General features: G+C 36.9%; 1 protein-coding gene and 1 pseudogene across 4 annotated transcripts in view; one reads left to right on the top strand and one right to left on the bottom strand.

Moving 5' to 3' along the window:
- The window catches only part of MBD5 (methyl-CpG binding domain protein 5), a 173,944-nt gene that overhangs the window by 69,297 nt on the left and 84,125 nt on the right, over positions 1-20,522 (bottom strand). For 2 of the 4 annotated variants that reach the window (XM_037027789.1, XM_037027793.1), the window contains exon 3: positions 2,011-2,155. The exons of 1 other annotated variant lie outside the window; for it this stretch is intronic. The gene's annotated coding sequence lies outside the window, so the exon portion shown is untranslated. Of the gene's footprint in view, positions 1-2,010; positions 2,156-4,392; positions 4,405-20,522 lie in introns of those variants that run through there. One more of the 4 variants, XM_037027790.1, reaches the window with a different exon arrangement.
- LOC118974407 (oligosaccharyltransferase complex subunit OSTC-like) overlaps positions 18,921-20,522 on the top strand; it is a 115,367-nt pseudogene continuing 113,765 nt past the window's right edge.

The raw sequence follows: 20,522 nt of genomic DNA, 5'->3' as shown, positions 1-20,522 counted from the left end.
CATCTGGATGAGTAAGGCTTCTGTAAATCCTTGGTTGTTGGACTTCCATACAGTTTGATTTTTTGGTAGTTCTGGGTGTTTTTGTTTCGAGGTTAGTTGTGATCCTCCTTACGGTTGTGCAACGAGGTGAAGCCGTGTCTACCTATGCCTCCATCTTGTCCAAGTAAATTTCTTTTTTCTTAAATTGTTTTTTATAGTTGTTCAATTCCAGTTGTACCCATTTTTCCCCCATTACTCTCCCTTGGTCTACCTACCTCCCCCTCCCACATTCAATTCTACCTCCATAGTCTTTGTCCATGGGTCTTTTATACTGTTCCTTGACTTGACCCTTCCCCTTCTTTCTTTATTTATCCCCCTCCTCCCTCCCCTCTGGTCACTCTCAGTTTGTACTGAGTAAATTTCTTACAGATGGCAACTAAATGTTGTTTGTATCATTTTAACCATACAGTAGATTCCATCCATTCACTATACTTTTCTGAGTTGTCATCCTACATGCAAGCACATGTTTTTAATGTTGTCTCTCTTCTGTACTGTTCCTGTAAGTTTGCTATTAAAATACATTAAAATACAAAAAAATAAGGAAGTGAAAAGTGTGGGTCTGTATGCATGTTTAGAAAACATATGAATAGAAAACAAATGAATAGAAAATGCTTACTATTCATTTTACCTTCTTAAAAGTTAAAAAGTGAACAATCACCAGCTTCTACATACATATCCTTAAAAATCAGAGAACTGTTTTAAAATAAAGTAGTAACAGAGAACAGCTATACATTAATTGATAAAATCAGTATAATTCTGAGGGAAAATAGTTTATAATGTATTTTTGTATTTTAGTCATCAGCAGTTTGTTACTTTTGCTTTTCTATGATACAACGAAACTTCTTGTAGGAAATACTTAGAAGAAATACTTGTTTGCATTTACATAATCTGTTTAAGAGTACACTAAACAAGTTTAAGTGGGTAATTTTTACATGTTATTCATGCACTACTAGTCTTTTGGTTACTCAAGGTACAGCTCAATATATAGGTTAAATTATTGTTGAAAAAAAGATGTACATCAATATTATTTTTCCCCAAACTATACTAAGAATGAAACAATTATGAATTATGCACATTTGGGATTGCGCCATATCATAAAACAATGAATATTTATACACTCTTACTATAAAAATATTTAGCATTTTTTAATTCACTTGACAGTGGATATAAAGTTCCGTCTTGGCATAATCACTTCTGTGTAGAGGTAACAACCCCAACCACCACTCATAACCTTGAAACTCAGGCTACTCCTGGAGTGGAAACAGGAAGACTCCTTAGCCACTGAAGATACCTACCTGAAGACACTGTCTCTAAATGTGTGTAACTACCTAGGAACATGTACATCCAGTCAACGTCTCTAGCAGACATAATTAAATGTAAAACATAACTGAAGTCTAATAAATTGTCTGATAAGGTCTCTCAAGAAACAAGAGGAGAAAATCATTTCTGTGTGGATTCTAGAAAGGGGGGGGCACAAAGCATACAATCTCTAAGCCCCGTGAAATAAATGATCTTTTACTGTTTTTATGTAGCTTCCCCATCAGTAACTAAATGAATAAGGAGTATATACCTATAGGTGTTTAGTGGTGTCATATCAAAAGTGTCTCAGGGATATTCCATTTAGTACTAACTGCTCACTGGAATGAGAGCGGCAGAGAAAATGCAGCAGCCAAAAAAAACTTTTGTGCAAAGAACTCAGGTTGGAGAGGAAAGGAGTTTCAGTATCACACAACCAAGCATAGTGTATTCTAGAGCACATGCTGAAGACAAGCAAAACCTGTAGAAAATGAAGTCTTCAGTTTAACAAAAAAGGAAGCCAAATATAGGACCAAGTTATAAAAGGGAGAAATTGAAGCCAAATCTATCTGTAAAAGTGTTTGGCTTGTATACAGCTTGAGAATAATAATCAATAATAGCAAATTAGTTGACAGCATTTAAATTAAAAATTTCACATGAAAATTTGCATTTTACCTGATAAACTGGACAATGTGGTATCACTAGGTCAACATGCCTGCCTTTCGACAATTCTCTGGAATTTGGTTCTCCAGTTCACTGTAGCGGCTTCCTGCTTCATTCCCACCAGACTGGCCTCTGTAGGCACTTGGGTTTCCAATCTCTGGAATAGAAAGAACCTTGAGATAAGGCTTGAGAGACTCACTTTAGCCCTTGAGAAGAGGTACGACTGACTTATTTTTCCTAGTGACCATTTAACCTGCCTGCACTTCATAGTTTCTTTACAAGGGTAGAGGACAAGGAAGTGGACCATCATGCATTATCAGTATATACAGGAGCACCAGGAAGCCAGCTAAAACTACAAGCACAGAGTGAACTTCAATAAAATTGAGTTGACCCTGAGACTGACGATTCTTGAATTACAGGAGGTACAGTTTTAACTTCAGTCCTTTATCTTTCCTTCTTTCTCAGCACCATCATTGGCAATACTACATTATCATTAACTTAGGAACTCATGTTGGGGTCAAAGAATTATGGAACCAAATTGTGTATTACCATTGCCATTATTAAGAGTATGAATTAATCATAATTATTAGAAAATGCCATTGTTTTATTTTCTGACTTTTAAAATATTTATCTTTTAACAAGTAAGAAAAAATTTTTATACGGGCTTTCAAAAGTGTTCTTGATACCTTATTACCCACCACTCCATTTTCTCCTAGCCACCAAGGAGACGCTGACAAGGCTCTGCCTCATTGTGGGTAAAACAATCCTTGTGACAGTCCACCTCACTCTGTTCTGTTTCCAAAGTTTGGTAGTTAGATAAGCTTAGGCTTTTATTTTTTTCATATTTTTTTACTGTTGTTCAAGTTGTCTCCATTTCACACACCCCCCCCCCATCCCATGATTATTTGGTGGATTTCACAGGTGCTTTGATATCATTAAGTTAGCGAGTTGAATACCATGCATATGTATTTCACTCAAAGAAAACAATCAACCAAACAAACAGGTCACCTGGCTTACAAATTAACTTCTGTAAACATACATTGTATAGATGGTTTGTATTAGACCCCAGAGGCCATCACCCTCGAGAGCAATGGCAAAATCAATTTTTAAATGGAAGAATAAGGACCACATCCCAGGCCACAGTTACTCCATGGAGTGCTCTTCCACTTTGAGGTCTTTCCTGATAGCCAGCCTACTTTTTGTTTCTATGTTTGATTTTAGGCCAAAGGAAGACAGGGAAATGTGTAGTATGTGGTACAGTAGCATGCCTGAGCATTGCTATTCCTCAGACAGCAGCCAGCAGAGGCAAGGGAGCAATGGAAGGATGTGGGGTCAGGTTAAATAACTATGTTTCCATAATCCTGAAATACTATAGGCACTGCAGGCATTATAGTTCACGTTTTAAGTATTTATTGGGAAACTGCATTTGAGACACTGAATGGATGGTAGGAACCCACACATAAAGAGAACACCATCCCATCTCAAGGAGCTTACTGCCTGGGAGGTGAAGGGTGGGATGTTGGGCAGTCAGGCGAACAGGTAATTACAACATGAAATGATACTGGTTTTGATGGGGACTAAGTATGGAGTGCTAAGGGAACACAGAGAAAGAGCCAGTCACAACTCCAGAGATCAGAGATCGGGGTCACTCTAGGGGTCAGGTTACTTTTAAAGATGCACAGAGGTCAGAAAGGCAAAGAAAGGTAAGGGACTTGAAAGTTCACCTAATCCATGTATATACTCTTAATTCCAAAAGATTGGTACTGCAGATGCTACATTTTTGTCTGGTGGTAACAATTTCAATATTGTACTCCTTTTTAGATGGTAAGCAAGCATAAAGGTCTCATTTTGTCATAACTTTTAACCTTGAGATATGATAAGTCATGAAGCATTAATGAATATTTTCCACAGAAAGACCTGGATGTCTGCGTAATGCCTGAAGTAGAAAGATGACCTGATATCTAAATAAACAAATATTGTTTTCTAGAAGAAATACTGGCAATAGAAGAAATAAACAAATATTGTTTTCTAGAAGAAATACGGGCGGCTGGTGATTGGCAGCTTCATCATGACAATGTGCCCACTCATGCATCATGTCTTGTGCAGAGTTTTTTGGTGATCACCCAGGTGACTCAGTCCCTCTGTAGCCCACATTTGGTGGCCTGCAACTTCTGCCTTTCCCAAAACTAAAATCACGTTTGAAAGGGAAGAGATTTCAGGCTGTTAAAGTGATTCAGGAAAATATGACAGGGCAGCTGATGGTGACTGGGAGAACTGTGTGAGGTCCCAAGCTGCCTACTTTGAAGGGCACTGAAGCATCATGGTCCTATGTACACTATTTCTTGTATCTTCTTCAATAAATGTCTCTGTTTTTCATATCACATGGCTGGATACCTTCTGGACAGACCTCAGTAAATATATATATGAGTAAATCCTCAGCTGTAGAATGCTTATTCATTTTAGAGAAAGAAGAAAAGAGAGGGAGAGGCAGAGAGATAGATATAGACATCAGTGTGAGAAACACTGCTTGGCTGCCTTCTGTATATGCCTCGACCAGATTTTATCCCTGAGTCCAGGTATGTGCCCTGACCAGGAATCGAATCCAGAACCTTTTGGTGTATGAGACAATACAACTGAGCCACCTGCTCAGGGCTCTTCAATATAATTGGATCCCATTAATTTACCATCGCAAACTGTTAAGGAGTGATAAGGATATATGGCAGGCAGATGCTTCAACATCTTGTTTGTTTTTATTTGACGGAGCATACAGATGCTGCAGCAGTGTTCTGCCTCACATAATTTGATTTGGATGTATAATAATGAACTCAAGTTTTATAAAAAAAGCCCAGCTAAAAACATAAATATAAAAATACATATTCATAAGTTAAAACACCTATATAAAAATTGGTAGCAAAGCTTTAGTCATAGTTCATAAAAATACAAACTAGCAGAGAAGCTTATTTTTTGTTTCATGGTATGTTCATGTTACAAATTGGTATAAAACATTTGAGTGTGCATTTTATTTTCATTACAGTGTTAAAATACTTAATATATTTTTAAATTTAAATTTATGTCTAACATTTAGAAAACTCTGAAGAACCTCCTCCGAGAGGGATATTCTTCTAATCCTTTTGATTCTATCATTTCTACATAACCTAGAAAAGCAAGAAAGACTTTAAGGACTGCTGGTCAATATGGAGGTGTCTGTAAACATGCTTTGCCTTCTCAACCACAGAAAGAAATACAATTAGATGTCAAAACAAACAACACCCAGAACTTTCAGAAAATCAAGCTCAATGGAAGACTGACAACCAAGGATTTAAAGAAGCCACATTCATCCTGACGGGTAGGAAGGGTGGAGTTGTGGAGATGGGTGGAGAGGCATGGAGCTGCAGTGTGGCACAGAGAGCTGGCTATGGTGGAATGAGTGGTCCCACATTCATGTGTGGTGGATAAAAATTGGGAAGAATACCTTGGGAGTTATTGTAGCCCAAGTGCCAGTTCCAGTGCCAAGAAGGCAAATCCCTATAACTTCTGGCTGTAAAAACCAGTGGGGGTTTGGGTGACAGAAGAAGGTGTTGGATTTTCATGAAAATGTACACCCCTGCACTGGGATTCAGCATCAGGGTAATAGCTGCAATGGTCCCAGTCACACAGGGCAAGTGCTGGGCAAACCTCCAAAGGCCAGGTAGCAAAACCATCCCTGCTTTGAGGCCTCCCACCACACAGAGGCACAAAGCAGTGAAGCAGGTTGACTGCCCTGTTGATTACCTAAGGCTCTGACCCAACAATTTACAGGTGCCTTTTCTACAATAGGCCACACAGCTAAGACAGGGAGTCAAAGCAGCTCTACTTACTAAACAAACAGAATCAAGGAGGCTGCCAAATTGAGGAGGCACAAATATGGCCCACATGAAAGAACAGAACCAAACCCCAGAAAAACAACTAAGTGAAATGGAGATAACCAACCTATCAGATGCAGAGTTCAAGACACTGGTGATCATGATGCTCAAAGAACTCAATGAGTACAGCAACAAAATAAAAAAGACTCAGGAAGAAATAAAGGTTACACTAAGTGAAACAAAGAAAAATCTACAGAGACCCAACAGTGGAGGAGATGAAGCCAGGATTCAAATACATGATTCGGAACATAAGGAAGAAACAGGCATTCAACCAGAACAGCAAAAAGAAAAAGGAATTAAAAGAAAAAACAAACAAACCAAGGCTGGTGTAAGTTGCCTCTGAGACGTACATCTTCAAAAGTATCAACATCTGAATCACATGGATGCCAGAAGGAGAGGAGAAGAACAAGAAACTAAAAACTTATTTGAAAAAATAATGAAAGAAAACTTCCTAATTTGGTGAAGGTAATAGATGTACAATTCCAGGAAGCACAGAAAATTCCAAACAAGTTGGACCCAAAGAGACACATCATAATTAAAATGCCAAAGGTTAAAGATAAAGAGAGAATCTTAAAAGCAGCAGGAGAAAAGCTGAGAGTTACCTACAAGGGAATTCCCATAAGACTGTCAGCTGATTCCTCAAAAGAAACTTTGCAGACAGGAAGGGGCTGGAAAGAAGTATTTAAAGTGATCAAAAGCAAGGACCTATATTACTTGGTCCTATAGGACCAAGATTACTCTGTCCAGCAAAGCAATCATTTAAAATTGAAGGGCATATAAGTGCTTCCCAGATAAGCCAAAGCTAAAGGAGTTCAGTATCATCAAGCCCTTATTATATGAAATGTTAAAGGGACTTGTCTAAAAAAAGAAGATCAAAGCTATGAACAGTAAAATGACAACAAACTCTCAACTATTCATAACTGAACTGAAAAACAAAAACAAAAACAAACTAAGCAAACAACTAGAATAGAACAGAATCGCAGAAATGGAGATCACATGGAGAGTTAGCAGCAGGGATGGGGAGGGGAGACAATCTGGGGAAAGGTACAGGGAATAAGAAGCATAATTGGTAGGTACAAAATAGACAGGAGGAAGTTAAGAATAGTATAGGAACTGAAGAAGTCAAAGAACTTAAATGTACAATTCACGGACATGAACTAAGGGGGAAGGGAGTGCCAGAGGCTGGGGGGTACAGGGTGGTGAGGAATAGAGGAGAGAAAAAATGGGACAACTGTAATAGCATAATCAATAAAATATACTTAAAAATTATATCTGCAAACACCTTGTATTTGCGAATTTAAAATAGTCACAAATATATAGGCAGTGTTGAAAGGCAATTTGAAGTCAGTGATCATGAACTTATGGCATAAACTAAAATGTAACTTCATTCTCTACAATATGACTTATGAGACAAAAAAGTAGTATGGATAGAGTTGACCCTCTGGCTTACTGAGTAGAAGGATGGAAAAATTAAAAACAAAACAGATCACATGATATTTGCAATTTACTATAAAACTTCTAAAAGATACACATAAATATACACACTGAGAGACCAGAGAGAATGATAAAGCGGTTATGGCAAAATGTTACCGATTGCTGAATGTGTGTAAAGAGAACTCATTGTACTATTGTAACTTCTCTGTAAACTGAATTTCAAACTAAAAAGCTTTCAAAATGTAAGAAAAACACAAAAAATAAAATGGGATCAGGGTTTTGCTGATGGGTGGGCAAAACACAGATGGGCAATGAAGTTTGAGATAGGGCAACTGTGTTACTGAAGATACAGAAATGTAAGCTAGAATAATGGTCTATACAAAGTTCAAAAACATGCAGTACAGGTATAAGGGGAGAAGGATAGGAACTGTGGGTATATAAGAGGCAGGAGAAATAGTCTAACCTGAAGGAGTTAAAATACTGGGGAGGCAAAACATGGAACCGTGAACATTACAAGGCAAAAGTGATTAAATACTCACATAAATAAAGGAGAAAGAAACATTCTACATCAGGTCAGAAAAAGTTAATAAAATGGGCTATTCTACTTTTGAATGTCCTCCCTATTTTGCCTAACTCCCCCAGCTTCACACATGGTTTGAATAACTCAAGCTTAATGTAAATAATTTTTTAAAGGTGGTAACAGAAATTGAGAAAAATAACTTAAGTCCATCTTGTATAAATGGAAGGCTGAATTTGGGAGGAGGATGGGTAGAGAAAGATAAAACCTTCTGCAGAAGCTGATAAAAATGAGCTCTTTCACAGGTGTTTATTTGGAAATGGAATTGTCTTGAATATTTATCAAGGCAAATAACTATTATATAAGGTATAAGAAAGAGTAATAAAGAGATAAAACTATCAGTAATTGAAGTCAATATGACCTTTTTATAAATATTTATTTATTTTATTTTATTTTATTTTTAGAGGGAGAGGAAGGGAAGGAGAAAAAGAGGGCGAGAAACATCAATGTGTGGTTGCCTCTCACATGGCCCCCAGTGGAGACCTGGCCTGCAACCCAGGCATGTGCCCTGACTGGGAATGGAACCACGACCAGTTAGAAGGTACCGGGGTATGATACCAACATCCAAAAGAAGAGAAAACTGTCCCATCCAATAGTAAACTATGTTAAAAAGTTGTATTGTTGGTGCAAGAATAGGCAAGTAGTATATGCAAAAGAAGAGAGTGGCCGCAAACTCACAGACATGCAAATTTATTTAACTACAAAGTGGCGTTTTAAATGGGTAGGAAAAGGAAGGTCAATTCAATAAATGGTGTTGGGAAAAACTGGATATCCTTTTAGGAAAAAAAGAGTTACTCCCATAACTCACGTAATTCACAAAAATGTATTCCAGATGATTCAAGACTAAAGTCAAAAGAAAAAACTAAACCAATGCAATTAAGAAAATACATTAACAAAATATAAATGAATGTTTACTTGTGCTGTATTTATGAAGGCCTTCTAAACAGGATACAAACGAGAAATGCCATAATGAAAAAGACTAGTAAGTTTTACTGTAATAAAATTTAAAATTTCTGTTCAGGAAAAGAGCCATCAAAAAACTTAAAACACAATTGGTAGCCTGGGGAAAATATCTGCCATAGATATAATATGGTATTAATATCTAGAATGTATAAAGAACTAAAAATCAATAAAAAAATAAAGAGCCCAAAAGAAAAATGGACTGTAAAATATGGCTGAGCTGAGAAGACAAAATGCAACAGGAGAGTAAGTGTAAGATGTTCAATCTTAGCAGTAATCAGAAAGTACACAGTAAAACAATAAAGAAGCATTGCTTTTCACTCATAAGTACATAAACATTTTAAAAAGACTGCTAATATCAAGTTTTGTCAAAAGCATGGGAAGATATCTTGTGTTGTAACTGCTGGCAGAAGCATGAACTGTTGGTTACCTCACTTTAGGAGGGTACTATATCAGTGTCTGTATGAATTTAAGATATTCTTTGAAACAGAAATTTCTCTTCTTCATCATGCCTGGAAAAACAAATACGTGCACAAAGAATTATGTAAAATGATGTTCACACTGACACCGATCATTAGAATGAAAACTGCAAAACAACATGAATGCCCAATATTTAGGGAGTGGGTAGGTTGTAAAACCTTCAGAGTATGGAAGACAGTGCACCACTGACAAGAAGTAGTTCAATGGTTCTATGAAAGATTTCTAATATATACTGTCAAGTGCAGAAAAGTATGCTGAAGATCGATCATGTTCTAAGTGCAAAAGCATTTAAGTGATAGTTAAATATCATTGCATAATAAAAATTATTCCTTCTAATAATTCCCTTTCCCTAATGGCTTAAATTGCTTAACACTTTTTTTGGATCAAGAATGAAAATATGATGGTGATCTTGATAGTAACATTGGTCACAACAACGGGTTATGTTTGAGTTTCCAGAAAACTCAGCATGGCAGGATCTCTGGGGAATCCAGAATAACTGGGAGGTTACAACCTACAGCTGGCTCAGGAGGCTTTAGCAACATTAGGAATCGAGATGATGCAAACCATTTTATATCTGGGCAAATCAATCTAATGTTAATGAAAAAACTGCCATGGCAACCTTTATACAGAAGCAAAGGTGCTGAATGAAAAGATAAAACTTTTTCTGTTCTAATTATAGGTGACATTTGAAGACTTTTTATTGAAGTTTTTTTTTGTTTCTAGATATCAACTGAGATATGCTTTAATATTTTTATTTTTATAGTTTTCAAGATGAATACCAGTGAGTCAGAACAATCAGGTAATATGCTAGTTTCCACTGACCTACAGAGTCAAAGTCTCTGAAACAGGTTACATAACTTTTAGGAGCATACATTAATTCTAGTCATGGTTAGGCAGTATTACCAGCTATCGATTTATTATTGTTGTCAGAAAGATATCCAAATTAGAATCAGAAAACAGATGTTGACATAAAAATCATGTATGAAACACAGCAGGCAACTATAAATTTCTATAACCATAACTATAACCATAAATTTCTACATTAAAAACATGAGAAACAAATAATAGAAACTTACTAAATTTATAAGAAAATAATCCTGAAGCCCTCAAATACACTTCAAATTTAGACTGTGAGGTCATTTCTTGCTAGTAATAAACAATAAATCCAAACATGTGACTGCACTGAGAACCCTAATGTTTCAGCATGAACACTTCACCAGACAACTGCAGTGGTAATTTTGTATTTTCAGCATGAACACTTCAACTAATAATAGCATTCCTGAAAAAAAAGAAGCTAGGATATTAAAATACATGTGCTGTAATTTAACAGCATTATGTGATTAATGCTGAACAATAAATGCTGAAAGATAAAATTCAATACTGTTTCATATTTTCAATCCCTCTTTTGCATCAGGCATTACCAAAAAGCTCACTACAATATACATTCTATTTTTCTAAAAAATTCCCTGGTAGTCTCAATCTTCTTCATATATACCTATGAATATAAATACATAAAATGTATAAATATTTATATTCATATATTTACATATATAAAATATCAGAGAGATACTGGGAAATTTCATATTATCTTACAAAATACAAAAAGATGTAATAAACAATTAAAAATTAGAAAATAAAATTATACTTAGAAAAATGTATGTTGTGAGATACTGTTAATGTTAATCTTTTTCATTTGTTCAGCAAAACACACACAGGAGTAACTGGGTCATTCTGAGTCACTATTTCAGGTAACGAGGATTTTAAATTACCTATTTGTCCTTTTTCCCTTACTGAATATCTCACACTTCAGTATTAAACAGAATCATTCTTGAAAAGTTGTATTTATTCTAAATTTTATGATTTACTTTCTAATACAGGAATACCTTGTTTTATTGTGCTTCAATCTGTTACATTTTGCAGATACTGCATTTTTTAAAAATTGAATATTTGTGGTGACCCTGTGCTGAGCAAGCCTCTAAATGCTATTTTTCCAATAGCTTTTGCTCACTTAGTGTCTCTATGTCACATTTTAGTAAATCTTGTAATATTTCAAAATTGTCATTATTATGATATTTGTTATGGTGGTCTGTGACCAGTGCACTTTGATGTTGCTGCTGTAATTGTTTTTGGGCTCCATGACCCATACCCGTATAAGTCACCACACTCAATAAATGCTCGGTATGTTCTGGCTGCACTACGGACCAGCAGTTGCCCCATCTCTCTCCCTTTCATCAGGCCTCCCTACTCCCTGAGACACAACTATATTTGAATCGGCCAAGTCATAACCCTACAACAGCCTTTCAGTGTTCTTGTGATAGGAAGAGTCAATTGATGCGACAAACTTCATTGTGGTGTTATTTTAAGAAATTGCCACAGCTACCCCAACCTTCAATGACCACCACCTTAATCAGTCAGCAGCCATTAAAAAGGCAAGACCCTGCACCTGCAAAAAGATTATGACTCCCTGAAAGCTCAGACGATTGTTAGCATTTTTTAGTAATACAGTATTTTTAAATTAGAGCAGGTGTGTTCAACTTGCGGGGCAGAATGGCTATGAAAATGGCCCAACACAAAATCATAATTTACTTAAAACATTCTGAGTTTTTTTATTACATGTTGCAATATCATGTAAAATAAACATACGCACAATGATGTTTTATTACTTAGACATGCACATTTTCTATACTTGTGATCACAAACTTGGGAGCTGCTTGATGATTTCAAAAGATTATTGAAAGGGCCACTGCATACTTAGGGTTGTTATGTGAGGGCTTTTTTGCTTATCTGTGGTAGCAGGTATCACAAAAATTATGCACAGACCTTCTTTTTTGCTTATCACTTTTTGTTAGTGTTTGTGTATTTAATGTGTGGCCCAAGACAAACTCTTCTTCCAGTGTGGCCCAGAGATGCCAAAAGGTTGGTCATAACTGAATTAAGGTATAGACATTGTTTTTTAGACACAATAATACTGTATGCTTAATAAAGTATACTATAGTGTAAACATCACTTTTATATGCACTGGGAAACATAAGACTCACTTTATTGCAATATTTGCTTTATTGCAGTGCTATGGAACCTAAACCAGAGTATCTCCATGTTATGCCTGTATGTTTATTCATCTATCCATTCAAAAATATATGAACTAGATATAAACTCAAGTGAAATAACCGACCTGCTTCATTGAAGGCCTACTTCATACCAGACAGTCATGGGCACTGCGGATGCTGCAGCTGGGAGGCTCATATCGCAGTGGTGCAGACAGACTAAAAACCAATGAGCAAATACACAAGTAAACTAACTTCAGGTTATGTTACCTGCTCTAAAAGAAATAGACAAATGCTTAAAAGAGAACAAGAGGGAGGCATAGAAAAGATCTCTTTTACATAGATGGGAGGTCCTGTCTGAGGAGAAAAACCTGAAGTGAGACCTGAAGGATGAGAAAGAAACTATCCATGAGAAAAGAATCAGGAAAAGAGATTCCAAGCAAAGGAAGGAGCAGGTGGGAAATTCCCGGGCTGGATGAGAGCTGGGTGTGTTCTGGAAACTGAAGGAAGAGTAATGATGCTGGAGTGGTAATGAAGGAAGGGAGAGTGGCATGAGATGAGGTTGGAGAAACAGGCAGGGAGGGAATCATGTCAGAATTTATTATTCATAATCATGTTTTGAATTTTATTTTAATTGCCCTGGGGAACCAGTGAAAGAGTTTAAGGGCAGGAGTGACAAGACCTTAATTGCACCTTAGGAAGGTATCTCTTTTTTGCTCCATTGAGGATGGACTGGTAGAAGCAAGCTGCTACAAGTCTTTGTGATAAAAGCCAGCAGTCTGACAAAAATTTGGATGCCTGCTCACAACTGTCTCCTAAACTACTTCTTTGTGTTTAACTCTATCTAATAATGATAGGCACAATTAGAATAATTGAAGAAATGGGTCATGTTATTTTGGAGATTGTAATAGCCTGAAAAGAGTATCCTGGGAGTGATGACACAGGATAGATTTGAGAAAAGCATATTTCAAAGAATTCAAAGGCAAATAAAAATGCATTGTTAGTATTGGTTATAAGGAAGACAAAAAGGTTTAAATTACTAAAAAAAAAAACCCCACTGGATCCCAAAGCCCAAAGATGGAGAAACCAGAGAGAGATCTGTGGAGGCTCAGTGGTTGCACAGGGATGTTCCGATGCGGCTTAGGTAGAAAAAGTACGTTTGAAAAGTGAAAGGAAAGGCATATAAACTCATCAGTCATCTTTCAAGGTGGTATGTCAACAGTCCCCTTTCTGGCACCAGGGATAGGTTTTGAAGACAATTTTTCCACCGTGGGTGTGGGGTGGAGGGGCGTGGCAGCAGGGGGAGACAGGAGGTGGAGCTCAGGTGGTAGCATCAGTGAAGCTTGGCTCTCTCACCCACTGCTCCCTTTCTGCTCTGGGGCCCATTCCTAACAGGCCATGGGGTGTGCCCGGTCCATGGCCCAGGGGTTGAAGACCCCTGCTGTATGTGATCTGACACTTGAATACTTCCATGACCACGTCTCGTAGCACTGTCTTCTTGGTAAATGACCTCCAGTCTCATCCTTTTTTCTATTTCTTGAACATGTCAAACTTATTCTTGATGTTGGGCTTTTGCAGTTGCTGTTCCCTCGTTTAATATTTAAACTAAAATGTCTCATCAAAATGCCACCTTGTTTATTTCCTTCATTGCACATATTTCTAACTAAAGTAACATATTATTATTGACTTTCTGCCATCACTAGAATTTTGTCAATAGTGCAAGGACTTTGTCTGCAATTTTCATGACATTGTCTTCAGTGTCATGAAGCTTAGCTGTCATGGTAAGCTTAGCTTACCATCTGGCACATTACAGACCTTCAATAAATATTTATGGAATAGAAAGTATAAAATTTGAAGAAAAAGAAGTGAGGGAAAAATGAAAAGGCATGTGAAAAAAGGTAGAAAAGTTTATCAAGTCCAAAATGAATTGGGCTTTAGAAAAATCCTAAAGACGTAAATTTTTTAAGTTATGATTGGAACGAAAAAAGAAGATTAAGGAAGAGACCTTTACTTGGATAAAACTGTAATAATTAAGTTAAACTTCAATTTTCTTTCTATCTTTTTGATCAAAGAGAATAAGCCTTGTCAAAATAAAAAAATTTTGATTAAAAATAAATTAGAGGACTTTGGCTTCAAGTTAAGATGGAATACAGGGATCAGATTTGCTTTCTTACTCAAAATAATAAAAAACCAAACAAACAAACAAAAACCAAACCCCAAACAGGCAAGATAGGTGAAACAATGGTTTTGAAGACACTAGACACCAGGCAATAAAGGACAGTGATTATCCAGATACAGGAAACAAAGGAGATGAGCCCTGAACTGCTCTAGCTTATTGCTTTGAGGGAGTTTCCAGTGTGTGTGTAGAGAGGAAGAACTTGGTTGGAGTATAATAGGTTCTCTAAGTTGAGGAGACACAAATGAAGAGTCAGGGGAGATCATGGCAGTATGAGATGTAGGATGAGGGGCTGAAGAAAAGCGATCTTGCAGAGTCAAAAATGCAAGGATCTACAGAGAGTTCATTTGGAGTATTCAGCAGAGTACTGATTAGTGCAAGCATGTGAAGACACTATCCAAGGTTGAGGAAAGAATTTCCTGAAAGAACAGAACAAATGGCATTTGGTTCTCAGACTGGGCTGGAATGAACACTTCATAAGAACTCATGAGGTACAGGGTAGAATTCTCAGAAATGTCTGGCTCAGTATGGGGGAATACATAGATTTAGACTATACACTATTCTGTTTCCACTAATGAGTTTTAAAAGCAAGACCTGAAAAAATCAAATTGTTATTTCCAAGTCACTTAACTGCATTTCATAGTAAAAGCATGCAAGATACCCAAAACCCAACCAGACAATATTGGCAATGTCTAGCATCAAATAAAAATGCCAGATAAGGAAAGAAGCATAAAATTAAATCACATAGTGAGAAAAATCAATCAATCTTGGATGAACCCCAGAGAACTATGCTGAGTGAAAAGATTCAATCCCCAAAGGTTATATAATGTATGATTCCATTTATTTAACATTTTTGAAATCACAAAATTTTAGAAATAGAGAACATGTTAATTGTCACAGGGGTTAGGGATGGAGTAGGTAAAGGCAATATAGATGTGCGTATGGATGTAAAAGGAAAACATGAGACATTCTGGTGGTGATGGAACAGTACCTTAACTGTGGTGGTGGGTAATAAACTTACACATGGGCACACAGATGAGTACAAGTAATAGTGAAGAAATCTGAACAAGATCAGTGATTTATATCAATATGTTCTGATTATATTTCACTAATTTTATAAGATGTTACCTTTGGGGAAAACTGGCTAAAAGGTACATGGGATTTCTCTGTATTACTTCTTACAATTGCAGGTGACTCTACAATTAACTCAATAAAAATTTCAATAAAATTAATTAATTAAAACTGATCTGGATTTAGAATTAGCAGATATGAACACTGACATAGTTATTATAACTGTATTCCATGTGTTCAAAAATATAGAGTGAGGTACAAGACAGGAAAAAAAACACCAAAATTGAACTTCCAGAATGAAAACTAAAATTTATGACATGAAAAATATACTAGATGGAAAAAATAAACAGATTAGACATCTCAGAAGAAAAGACCAGTGAACTTGAAGACGCAGCAATATAAACATCCAAAATGGAACACAGGAAACAAAGATTCTGGAAGGAATCAGTGATCGGTGGGACAATTCAAGCAGCCTACCACAAGTGCAATTACAATCCTGAAAGAGAGGGACAAAATTGTTTTTGAAGAAATAATGGTTGAACATTTTCCATATTTGATAAAAACTATATATCTCAGATTTAAGAGGCTCAAGAACTCTCAGGCACAAAAAGCATTAAGAAAATTTATCTGAAGGCACCTAATAACCAAATTGTTCAAAACCAGAGATTAAAAAAAAAAAAGCCTTAAAAGCAGCCAGGAAAAAAGTGTTGTGTACAGAATAACAAAGTTAAGGATAATTATGAGATTCCTCAGTGAAAACAATTCATGTAAGAAGATGGTGGGCTCTTATTTGTGAAGTACTAAAAAAACCCCCTCTGAAGCCTGTCAACCTAGAATTCTATATACAACAAAAACATCTTCCAAAAATGAAAATGATATAAAAATGGTATTTTTTGATACATAAAAGCTGAAACAGTTAATTGCTAGTAGATCTGCAGTACAAATAAGGGTAAAGAAGGTCCTCTAGGAAGAAGCAAAACAATACCAGATTGAAATTTGGATCAAAGAAAGGAATAAAGAGCAACATAAAATAATAATTATTTGGCTAAATATATAAAATCTTTTTCTTACACTTACATTTCCTTGAAGAGAGTTGACAATTTAAATTTTAAAAATACAGTATAGGGTTTATAACACATGAAAAAGTAAAATATATGACAGCAATACCATAAAAGGTGAGAAGTAGAAGTACATTAACTGTGAGGTTTACATACTATAAATGAAATAAAATAATATCACTTGAAGGTAAGTGATAAGGAGTTAAAGATGTACACTAACCCCCCGCAACAACCACTACAATAATAAAACAAAGAGTTATAGCTAAATAGTCATTAAAGAATATAAAAATAGAATCACCCAAAAGAAGATAGGGGAAAATAACAAAATACAGGTGGGTCAAACATAAAATGAGAAACATGGTACAAATAGCAAAATGACTTAAACCTAATGATGTCAATAACAATATTAAACGTAAGTAGTCTAAACACCCCAATTTAAAGGCCAAGGTGTTCACCTTGTACAAAAAAAGCAAAGCCCAACTATAAGTGGCCTACGAAAATTAAACACTTTAAATCTTCTTTTTTATATTTAAATTATTTTATTGTTGTTGAATTACAGTTGTGTACATTTAGCTATAAGGGGCATTTATGATAGTCAAAAATGAACAGATAAATTAACTGTGGTAATCCATATAATGGAATATGACTCACGAAAAAAAAAGAATTATTGACTTCTGTAGCAGCAAGAATAAATCTCAAAATAATTATCCTGAGTGAAAGAAGCCAAATGAAAAAAGAATCTATACTGTATTATTCCATTTATATAAAATTCTAGAAAATGCAAGCTAATCTACAGTGATAGAAAGCAGATCAGTGGTTGCTTGAGGGATAGGGGAAGGACATGGGGAGAAAAGAAACTTTTGGTGGTTATGGATAAGTTTGGTATCTTGATGTGATGATGGTTTCTCATACCCTAACTGTATCTTTTTTGAAAATATATTTTATTGATTATACCATTACAGTTGTTCTATTCCTCCCTTCATTCTCCTCCACTTTACACACCCCTCCCCCACCCTTTCCCCCATTAGTTTATGACCTCGTGTCTCAAGTTCTTTAGATTCTATATTTCCCCTACTATTGTTGCCCTCCCCCCTATTTTTTACCTACCGTCTATGCTACTTATTTTCTGTATCTTCTCCCCCCTTCTCCTCCTCCCACTCCCCTCTTGCTAACCCTCCATGTGTTCTTCATTTCTATGGTTCTGCTCCTGATCTAGCTGTCCTCTTGGTTTGCTTTTGTTTTAGGTGTGGTTGTTAGTAACTGTGAGTTTGCTGTCCTTTCACTGTTAACATTTTTCATCTTCTTTTTCTTATATAAGTCCCTTTAGCATTTCATATAATAAGGGCTTGGTGATGATGAACTCCTTGAACTTGACCTTGTCTGAGAAGCACTTTATCTGCCCTTCCATCTTAAATGAAAGTTTTGCTGGATAAAGCAATCTTGGCTGTAGGTCTTTGGATTTCATGACTTGGAATACTTCTTTCCAGCCCCTTCTTGCCTGGAAGGTCTCTTGAGAAATCTGTTGACAGTCTGATGGGTGGTACTCTTTTGTAGGTGACTGCCCCCTTATCTCTTGCTGCTTCTAGGATTCTCTCCTTCATTTTAATCTTGGCTAATGTAATTATGATGTGCCTTGGTGTGTTCCTTCTTGGGTCCAACTTCTTTGGCACTCTCTGAGCTTCCTGGATTTCCTGGAAGTCTATTTCCTTTGCCAGACTGGGGAAGTTCCCCTTTATTATTTGTTCAAATAAGTTTTCCATTCATGGCTGTTTCTTTTCCCTTTCTGGTACCCCATATAATTCGAATGTTGGAATGTTTAAACATGTCCTGGAGGTTCCTAAGCCTCTCCTTATTTTTTTGAATTCTTGTAACTTTACTTTTTCCTGTTTGGTCATTTCTTTCTTCCTTCTGGTCCACCCCCTTGATTTGAGTCCCAGTTTCCTTTCCATCACTATTGGTTTCCTGTGCATTTCCCTTCATTTCAGTTAGTTGAGCCTTCATACGTTCCTCTAATTTGTGACTATAATCAACCAGTTCTGTGAGCATCCTGATTACCAGTGTCTTGAATTGTGCATCTTAAGAGTTTCACTATTTCCTGGTCACTTAGAGCTATGGGCTCTGGGGCTTTGAGTTCTTCTTGAGCCATAGTTTGGATTGTTTGTGCCTGTTACGTATGAGGAGCAGAGCCCTAGGTGTTCACCAGGGCGGGCGACCCAGTCGATGCGTTGTGACGCTGTATGTGGGGGCGGGGCCAAAGGAAGGCAATGGAGAGCACTCTTTGCTCCTCCCGCCGCCACCACCGCCGGCGGCACGATTCCTCCCTCTGCCTGTGAATGGGCCGTGGGATTCGTCCCACTTCGCTCTAGTGGGCCGTGCAATTCATCCCACTGCTGTCGAATGTGCGACCGTGGTCAGCCGCTGCTGGGTTCGTTGCTGGGGGCTGCACGCTCCGTCTCACTTCTCACTCCTGCCATCCCAAGCCCTCACTGGGTCAGCCGGTGCTACCCTGGATGCCTGGGCGCCTGGGGTCAGGGGATCCTTCCTGCCCGACCCTGCTCCGCTGCTGGCTCTGCCCCTCTTACCCCTCCGGTAGAAGGGTTCGTTGTTGTTGGACTTCCGTATAGTTCAATTTTCTGTTCTTTGGCTGCGTCTTTGTTCTCCAAACCTTTGTTGTATTCAAACCTGGTTGTGGGAGAAGGCACAGTGTTTCCACCTACGCCTCCATCTTGGCGGAAGTCCCTAACTGTATCTCAATAAAACCATTAAAAATAAATTAAAACAGGACAACTCTTCCTCACAGAAGTCCAATCAATAAATGCAAAAGGAATGAAAAAGATAGAAAATCCCTACTAGAACACAAGGGTAATAATTGTAGCAAGCATGACCCATCAATGAATGCTAAAAATGATAGGTGAAGGTTTAGAAAGAAAGAGAATATATGCATAGTATCAAAGTATCTCCTTCCAAATATTAATTACAAAAGGGGAAAGTAACTTTAAGGGGGAAAACCTGACAGATATCCCCTAAAACAAGTGATCAAGGTCAACAACCTCAGTAATAAATGGAACAGCCACCTGTTCTAATGCAATGGTAGGGTAAATCACTTTGAATTATTTGTCCCCCAAATGTATAATCTGAATCTAATCAGGGCTGAATGTCAGATAAACTCATATTGAAGGGCATTCAAAATGACTGACTAGTATTCCAAGTGGCAAGGTCATGAAAGAGAAGAGACTAAGGAACTCAGATTGGCGGAGACTAGGGAGATATGAAAATGAAATGTTATGTGGATCCTGGATTATATCTTTAAAAAGAAATGGTATATTAATGAGTAAAACTGTTGAAAGCAAAATAAAGCCTATAGTTTAGTTAGAGCATTGTATCAATATTAATTTCTCAGCTTTGATCACTGGTTTATGGCTATGCAGGATGCTAACGGGAGAGCATAGGTAGAGGCTGTAAAGAAATGCTCTGTACTCTTCATACACCTCTTCTATAACTCTAAAATTATTTCAAAACAAAGAAAGTTTTAAAAAGAACAAATCACAAGCTCAGGCAAGTGAAGAAATAGTAACATACTTGCACATTGATCTGCATGACTGCCTGCAATGAGAGAACTTGGAGAGAAAATGATGGATGGTGATGGTGCTCTTGGAAGAACTACAGAGACCAGAAGAGATGTTGGAAGGCTAGATAATGAAACTGTCTCTAACAATAAAATAAAGAATGTGGAGGTCTGAAATTATAAATCAGTCTGGATTTAAATCATGCTTTTAAGCCTTCATGATTTCTAGAAGGAATTAATAAACAGCTTTACATTTG

Source organism: Sturnira hondurensis, unplaced genomic scaffold (assembly GCF_014824575.4).
Source record: "Sturnira hondurensis isolate 20B ecotype Veracruz unplaced genomic scaffold, ASM1482457v3 Scaffold0019428, whole genome shotgun sequence".
Taxonomy (NCBI): domain Eukaryota; kingdom Metazoa; phylum Chordata; class Mammalia; order Chiroptera; family Phyllostomidae; genus Sturnira; species Sturnira hondurensis.
This window is presented reverse-complemented; position numbering and strand designations above follow the sequence as displayed.